The following is a 9256-nucleotide window of genomic DNA, read 5'->3' as shown; positions in this document are numbered from 1 at the left end:
CACAATAGGTCACATAACTGAATGATTCCTTTATATGATATATCCAGAAAAGGCAAATCCACAGAAGACAGAAAGCATATTAATGGTTACCAGGAGGTTAGGGAAGTGGGCAGTGATCACTTAAATGTATGGATGTTTATGATGATAAAGTATTTTTTTAATTTCCTTTTTTTTTTAAGATTTAATTTATTTATTTGAGAGAGAGAGAGAGAACTCAGGAACAGGGGGAGGGGGGAGAGGGGGAGAGAGAGAAAGAGAGAAGCAGACTCCCCCCTGAGCAGGGAGCTCAACGCAATGTGGGCTCCATCCCAGGACCCCAGGGTCATGCCCTGAGTCAAAGGCAGGCACTCAACAGACTGAGCCACCCAGCACCTCTGTGATGAAAAAGTATTAAAACTAGAGAGAGGGAGCAGCCCAGGTGGCTCAGCGGTTTAGTGCCGCCTTCAGACCAGGGCCTGATCCTGAGTCCCGGGATGGAGTCCCAAGATCGAGTCCCATGTCAGGCTCCCTACATGGAGCCTGCTTCTCCCTTTGCCTCTCTCTCTCTCTCTCTCTCTGTGTCTGTCTCTCATGAATACATAAAATCTTTTTTAAAATTTTAACAAAATAAATGAAAAAAAAATGAACTTAAAAAAAAAAAAAAAAAAAAACTAGAGAGAGGGATGCCTGAGAGTGGCTCAGCCATTGAGCATCTGCCTTCAGTCCAGAGCCTTATCCTGGAGACCCAGGATCGAGTCCCATGTCGGGCTCTCTGCATGGAGCCTGCTTCTCCCTCTGCCTGTGTCTCTGCCTCTCTCTTTGTGTCTCTCATGAATAAATAAATAAAATCTTAAAAAAAAAAATTAGAGAGAAGTGGTAGTGACGCAACATTATGCATGCACTAAATGCCAGGGGATTGTACAGTTTCTAATGGTTAATTCTGTAATCTGTGAATTTCACCTCCACAAAAAAGTGAATACATAGACCAGCAGCAGATGTTGCCTTGTGCTGATGAGATGAATTACTTTTTGGGAACATGTAAGCAGTTCTGATCTCATTTACTTACCTTGGCAATGAAACAGGGGGTTTGTCTGCGATTTACAGCCAAATCTGTGGCATGTCCAAGTGTCTGCTTCAAAGGGGGGAAATGTTCTCGTTTTATAACCTCTCCCGGGGCAACAATTATAGGCTGTGGTAACAATTCACTTGTAACTCTAGTACTTGAGTTTCATAGAAGAACAGGCCTAATGGGCAGGCTCTTCTTCAACAGCAACATTAAATAACAAAAATGAATAGCTTCTGAATAAAGATATTTATTAAATTAGATTTTTCTGGCAGAATTTACTCTGTTCTTATCTCATTTTGCAATATACACGATTTATCTTCTGGAAGAAGGGACAACACACATCTTCTTGGGTAAGATATTTCATGGCTGATTTTTCTGGGTTCAGTGATCTTCAATTTTTCAGAGGTAGGGATTTTAGATATATGGTCACTGCCCTTCTGTCCCAAGCATTGTTCCTGCCTGGCACAGATAGCCCCAAAGACATGCTGCCTAGACCTTCGAACGGTGGAAGTTGGAGATATTTGCCAGGGGTCCGTGGTATACTAGTTAGCTTTGTTGCGTCCCAAATCATCCCAAAGCCCAGCGGCTTAAAATAACACCCGGTTATTCAGTTCACAATTCTGTGGGTCAGCAATTTGGACTGGGCTCAGTGGAGAGTTCTATGGTCCTGTTCATGCATTTGTAGTCAGCTGCTACACATGCAGTCAGTTGGCTGGTCTGCTGGAGTTTGGCTGGTCCTAAGTAGCCTCACTTACATGTCTGACAGGTGGCTAGCTAACAGCTGGGGCACCTTGGTCCTTCTCTGTGTGATCTCTTATCTTCCCTCAGGCTAGCTAAGGCTTATTCACTTAGTAGCAGTGTTTACAATCACATAGTGTCACTCTCATCACATGTTTTTGCTCAAAGAAAGTCAAAAGACCAGCCCAGGATTAAGGGGTGGAGAAAGATACCATGTCTTGGTGGGAGGTATATTGTGACCATTTTTGCAATCTTCCACCTGAAGTCACTATTTTTGCTCCAGTAACCCATTATTCCCCATACCAGTTTCCCCTAGACCTCTTCTAGGCCTGACAGCCACCAGGCATGAGGCCCACTTGGTCACTGATCCTTTGTGATCATACTCTTTCTCACCTCAATCATGGATCATTGGTTTCTCTTTTATCTGATTCCATGTATATTCAGGTCCAGAACACCTTCTCAGTTTCTGAACCTCAGAGAATTTCTTTCTTATTTTTAAGCATGGCCTTGGTCCCCTAGACTTAGTGTAACAGATGAAGCAGCAGGGCTAGCTGAGGACAAAGCACAGCTGCATCCCACAGAGGACCCCACCCAGGGTGGGATATGTGTGACATTCTTCAGGAAGTTTCCAATTGTCTTAAAGTTAATACCTCCTGGAGGGAAAAGCAATCTTTAACATGACAATGGCAAGGCCTCCAGTATCTTGTAGGTCCTCCTTAGCATATGAAGATCCTTTTGAAATCTCCCCATTTGCTTACTTCCCCCAACCCCTGGGTATATAATCAGCCACCCCTCACAGGCCCTGGGCAGCCACTCTTCCTGCCCATCAGTCCTGTTCCTGTGTTTAATAAAACCACATTTTGCACCAAAGACATACCAAGAATTCTTTCTTGGTCATTGGCTCCAGACCTCACCTATATTCCAAAACTTCATCATAACATAGGATTTATCATCTAAATGGGGCCTTGTGAGGATGAAATGGAGCATCATGAATAATTAAGCTAGGACAGCAAGCATAAACTGGGTGTGGCTGGGGCAGCCCGGGTGGCTCAGCGGTTTAGCTCCGCCTTCAGCCCAGGGAGTGATCCTGGAGACCCGGGATCGGGATCGAGTCTCACGTGTAGCACGGAGCCTGCTTCTCCCCTCTGCCACTCTCTCTGTGTCTCTCATGTAAAAACAAGCAAACAAAACTGGGTGTTGCTATTTAAAGCCTCAGTGGTGGGGCACCTCAGTCATTTAAGCGCCTACCTTCACCTCAGGTTGTGATCCCAGGGTCCTGAGATTGAGCCCTGAATGGGGGGGTGGGGGGGGCGGGGGGTTGGTCCTTGCCCTGCAGGGAGTCTGCTTCTGCCACTCCCCTAGCTTGTGCTCTCACTCACTCACTCAAATAAACAAAACTTTGAAAAAAAATCATAGTTCTGACAAGCTTGTTTTCCAGTTTTCCAGCCCTCAAACTGAAAGCAAAAAATTAGAGGGTGAAGAATATTGAAAAAGATACTTGGGCATGTTTGCTGATGGCTTGAGGGTGAGAGGAAAGACAAAAATAGAGAAACACAGAAAAAAAAATCCTCAATATCTAGAATTATTTAACAAATATGTCTTCAATCTTCAATAGTCCATGATATTATTGTTGTAGGATAGGACAGTTCATTTTGATTATAATAACTTTAGATGATTAGGAAAAATCCAGAATGTACTAAATAAAATATGTTTTAGAATGATTCCCATTAAAAAGTAAAAAAGAAAGCTTATGCTGAAAGGGGACGTCAATTTCACAGCTTTATTTTATTTTTAGGCCTTGAGTTGTTGTAAAGAGTCCTATGGCTTTGCTGAAGGTAGAGTGTGGAAACTAGGAGGATGTGAGCTCCCCCCCACCCCCACCCCAGGAATAAAAAAAACAGAGAATGAAAGACCAGAGACCAGGACAGAAAGGCTTTTCTTCTAAATCCCAGAATTTTTGCCAATTCTCCAGAGTGGTTATTATTTCTATTCTCTTCCTGTTTTCTTTGAAGTCAAAAGTGACTCTCTGTATTTCATCTTCCCAAGCAGCAAGGAAGCAGGAAGTTGAGGAGCATATTTCCCATCCCCACTTCCTCAGGTATGCTAAGCATGAAGAGGAGGGTAGAGCGGCTAGCTTCACACCCTAGAAGAAAAAGAAAGTCCTATTTCCTCAGTTCTGCAGTGAAGAGAGAACCTGGGACATCCATCTCAATCCAGAGAAAAGGCCATGATTCTCTTACTTTATCAAGCACTAAATTGCCTGGTGAGCTTGTTAAAAACACAGATTGTTCTCTCCAGAGTCCATGATTTAGTAGGCTGGGACTTGAGAATTTGCATTTCTAACAAGTTCCCAGGTGATGCTGATGATGCGGGTTCAGGGACCAGAACTACAGCAGACATGGGCCCTGGTCCTGACTAAGCATCAGAATCACCCAGGAGGTTTAAAAAAAACAAAAATAAAAACAGATTCTCAGAGCTTCAGGCCAGAATCTACCAATTAGAATCTTCCAAATTGGGACTATGGGCATGTGTTTGCTTATTTCATAAAGCTCTCCATTAGATCTTGGTGTTCAGTCGGTGTGGTGTTTCATAGCCCCTGAGTACCCAGAAGCAGGCTAAGCACTTAGTCAGTGTTTAATAAAGGCTTACTGATGGACTGATTTAGACCCAATGCTTTCAAGCAGTTAAATATGAATCCTTTAGTATGCTAATTTTATTTGATTCGTGATGATGATATTCTTTGAAAAATATCAGTACTGGCCTATTGGCCACATAAAAATGAACACTCTTGTAAAGGAAGTCTATTCGAATAGACAAATCTGTCTACTTGAATAGACAACCTCTGGCCCAGCCATGCAAATCACCAGAATATTTCCATGGCAACATGACTTTTTTTAATGCCCAAATGAAGCTATTGTGAGACTCTCTCAGATTTATCAATTAAAAATAGTTGTCTTTTGGGGTGCTTGAGTGGCTCAGTTGTTTAAGCATCCAACTGTTGATTTTGGCTCAGGTTGTGATCTCAGGGTCATGGGATCAAGCCCCACATAGGGCTCAGGGGGAGTCTGCTTGGGATTCTCTTTCTCCTTCTGCCTCCCTTACCTACCACCACCCCCCTCATCTGGCACGCATGCACTCTCTCTCAAATAAACAAATATTTAATTAAAAAAAAATAGAGAGAGAAAGAAAACTAGTTTATCTTTTATCGGAATATCCTAACAGTGTAACCAAATTGGTAGCTCATACACCGATCAAAATTCAGTAGATTAGACATTCCCATGCAGCACCAGTTTCCCGATATCCTTCATAGATTGGTTTTAACCACGTATTTTTCTTGGCAATAGTTTAAATATTTAGCAGAACTTGAAAACAGAAAAAATATTGTTCCCACTGTTTTAAGTCTTTCATTAAATAAGAAGTAATGTTGTCATTTCAATGATCTTCTCCAACCATAAATCAGAGATCATCGAAGGTCCAAATTGTGTAATTGTCTATTTTCTTCATTTCTGTGATGACCTATCTTGGTTCTGGGTCAGACTTCTTGCTAATGAACATTTAAATTCTGTCCAACCTATTTAGCTGAAGTAGATCATTAAGGTTTGTTTTCTTACAGACTGGCACAAATATAGGAAAAGTGGCTTATGAGCTTAACTCTGAATTGTGGTTAATTCAAAGAAGTTGGTCACTGTGTAATTTATAGATTGAGTATTGAACTCATTTCTGAAATGAGATAATAATGAGCTATTATTGACCCAAATGGAAAGACACACCCCATATTCATTAATAATATGCAAAAACGGAATTTTATCATTCTACTTGTGATGACAAAGAGCACAAAAGCAATGTGAAAATTAACTTAATTGGAAATATTGTAAAATTATTTTCAACATCATATGTTAAAAGTAAGGAGCTGCTTTGATTGCTAAGTAGATAATAAAGAAAACTAAAGTAGTAAGCCTGGTTAATTTGTGCAAGTGCTTTACAAATTACTTATTTTCTAGAACCATCATAACACTTAATAATAGTGGTCCATTTAATAGGAAGACTGTTTGAGTTGAAATAGCAGAAGACAGTTAAGTAGATTTTAGGAAAGACTACAAGTTGTTCAAAAAGTTCTCTAAATGATACATCTTTTGTATCCAGAGAGCTAAAAAATACATTCCCCAGGATCTAGTCCTTTCCCTGGCATGTAGTTGGCAGTCTGTAAGTATTTGTGGAAGGAAGAAAGGAAGGGAGGAAGGGAGGGGAGAAAGTGGGGAGAGAAGAAATAAATACCAGGGAAAAAGCTTTAAATCTCTTTTCTCTTATCTCCTGGGCACCAGAGAAGTCTGGGTGCTAGAGAGAAACAATCTGGGAATCAACTCTGACTCTTATCCTAGAATTAATTAATTCCATCTTTCATATCCCTTTTCCTAACCCAGACCTCTCCCAAGACTCCAGACTTCAGCTCTTACTTGATACCTCCAGGTCAGGTATCAAAGCTGATATTATCTACAGAGGCTCAAATTATCTACAGAGAGTGTTGTTGAGCTCAGAGCCATCCTAAGCCCTGGGCTACCCCAAAACATAGGGATCTAGCAGAAGGGGAGGACAGGCAAAGGAGGCTGAGAAGTGGGACCAGAGAAACCAGAGGAGCGATGGTCAACCAGGGAACTCTGCAAAACTATCTCAATTTGAATAAACCCTAGGGGTTGGGGCCAGTAGAGAACCCTAGAAAGGACAGATTAGGCTTCATACCTGGGCCGAAGGAGAGCTTCGAGTCAGAAATTTTCCTGTTACAGAGAAATTTTTTTTTTAATATTTTATTTATTTATGACAGATACAGAGAGAGAGGGGCAGAGACACAGGCAGAGGGAGAAGCAGGCTCCATGCACCGGGAGCCCGATGTGGGATTCGATCCCGGGTCTCCAGGATCACGCCCTGGGCCAAAGGCAGGCACCAAACCGCTGCGCCACCCAAGGATCCCTGTTACAGAGAAATTTTTAAGCTATACTTTTTGCATATCTGAGTTTAGGGAGTGAGATTCCCACTCACTACTAATAAACTGATTACATGCAATTTTATATTTACATAATTAATTAATTAATTATTTATATGTGTCTATATAAATGTTACAAAATACTTAGTGTCCCGAAGGCAAAGGAAGGTCTAGGAAAGAGAAGGAGAGGAACTCACTTGAGATAGCGCCTTCACTAAGAGAAAGCAATTCAAAAGCGTGAGTTCTAACGATCCCAAAGGGATGAGGAATTTGGGGCTGAAGGGTGGGAGAACAGACGTGAAAGCTCTTCAAAGTTTGGCAGCCCAATTCAATTAGCAATAATTGCACCTTGGATAAGCCTCATTGGCTACCATACTGCCACTGCGCAAAGCTTAACAGCCCAATTCAAAGCTTGAGAAACACAGGTATGTTGAGAATGCCCCAAAAAGAATTTCTGCAAAGGCCTGGGTGTGCGTGTGTGTGTGCACGCAGATGAGTCTTTTAGAGTAAAAAAGTCAATAACTCACTGTTGGAAAAGGTTAAGAGAAAGTTAAGGATATAAGTAGACTGCAGAGGGATCCCTGGGTGGCGCAGCGGTTTAGCGCCTGCCTTTGGCCCAGGGCGCGATCCTGGAGACCCGGGATCGAATCCCACGTCAGGCTCCCGGTGCATGGAGCCTGCTTCTCCCTCTGCCTATGTCTCTGCCTCTCTCTCTCTCTCTCTCTCTCTCTCTGTGACTATCATAAATAAATGAAAAAAAAAATTAAAAAATAAGTAGACTGCAGATTTTCTCAGTGGAAATTCCTCATCTGAACCCCTAACACAATTGGAGTGACTTTTCCTGATTCTCACAAGAGTGGTAAGTCTAGAATCTGAGACAGGTGGCCCTCTCCTGACACCACAGGAAGAAGCTGAAGTTGAAGAATCTGATCCAGCAGATCCATAGGGCACTGGGGCTTAATTGTTGAGAAAGGCTCAAAAGCTAGTCAGAGTAACGGAAAACAAACGTTAGAGCCTAACACTTACAAATGGAAATCTCACCTAGTGGAGGTTCAAGCCTCACTGAGCCAAAGTGGTATGATTCTGGAGGTGGGAGGAAGCCGTTCTGGACTCTGATATCCTGTGATCCTGTGTTCAGGGCCAGTGTGCTCTCAGCGGTTCATTACAGTAACACACTCACTCACCTGAGCTGCGGCACCTGGCTGCCATTACTTCAGGATCCCACCACCCCGTTACTATCAGTGAGCCCAGTTCTGGAACAGCATCTCCTACCATCAACCCTGGCCCTCAGAGCTCTAGAGAGGAGCTGCAAGAGATATTTGGTGAGGGGAAGGATGAGATTGCTGGTATTTAAGGGTACAAATGTGTAAGGAGTAGTGAAGAGGCCATAGGGATCTAAAGCACAGTATATGAATATAGGTAATAGGACCGAACTAAAATTACATCAATACGACAAATACTGCTACAACAGCAATCATATAACAACATATAAGTGCATCAGAGTAACATGCTGTACACCTTAAACTTACACAAGTTACATGTCAAATTTATTCAATAAAAAATAAAATTTTCAAAACTAAGTAAATAAATAATTTTTTAAAACAATCTTATTTACTCATAAGAGAGTCAGAAGGAGAAGCAGGCTCCATGCAGGGAGCCCAATGCAGGATTTGATCCTGGGATTCCAGGATCACACCCTGGGTTGAAGGCAGGCACTAAACCGCTGAGCCACCCAGGGATACTCCTTTGTTTTGTTGTAAAGGAGTTTCTCAAGCAGCCCGGGTGGCTCAGCGGTTTAGGGCCTGCCTTTGGCTTAGGGCGTGATCCTGGAGACCCAGGATGGAATCCCACGTCGGGCTCCTGCTTCTCCCTCTGCCTGTGTCTCTGCCTCTCTCTGTCTCATGAGTAAATAAACAAAATTTAAAAATTTTAAAAAGGAGTTTCTCAGTGATGCTGTTACCTTCTTACCAGGCCATGCTTTATCCCAGGGTAAATGGAGCATCCTCTGGACCCCACAGAACACAGTGACTCGTGGGTTTTCTAGTCTATATAGTATATGCAATCTAGCACCCCCACTTCTCTGGGGGTGCTAGAACATTATGGTTCCATCTATCACCATCTGTCATGGCAGTTCTAGTTCTACCTCACTGAATGTGGGCTAATACTCCCCCCCCCCCCACCCCGCTGCGCCCGTTTCTGAGGCAAACTTACAGTATATTAGCGCCATCTCCTGGAGTCCTTGTCAAAGTGTAAATCCTGTACCAGGAGAGCATGCTCTCCTATAAACCAACTCTCCCTCTTCCAAAGTTATATTCTCTGCACCCTCAGGATCCAGTCCCATACATATACTCCCACTTTTTTTTTTAAAGATTTTATTTATTTATTTATTTATTTATTTATTTATTTATTTATTTATTTATTTATTTATTCATGAGAGAGACATGGAGAGAAAGAGAGGCACAGACACAGGCAGAGGGAGAAGCAGGTTCCATGCA

The 9256-nt window shown here is 42.4% G+C and overlaps 1 pseudogene; it reads right to left on the bottom strand.

Annotated features, from left to right (window-relative positions):
• Positions 1 to 6990: 6990 nt before the first annotated feature.
• LOC112665684 (U4 spliceosomal RNA) lies at positions 6991 to 7154 on the bottom strand (annotated as a pseudogene).
• Positions 7155 to 9256: the final 2102 nt, after the last annotated feature.

The sequence above is a fragment of the Canis lupus genome, chromosome 27 (genome assembly GCF_003254725.2).
Source record: "Canis lupus dingo isolate Sandy chromosome 27, ASM325472v2, whole genome shotgun sequence".
In the NCBI taxonomy this organism is placed as follows: domain Eukaryota; kingdom Metazoa; phylum Chordata; class Mammalia; order Carnivora; family Canidae; genus Canis; species Canis lupus.
This window is presented reverse-complemented; position numbering and strand designations above follow the sequence as displayed.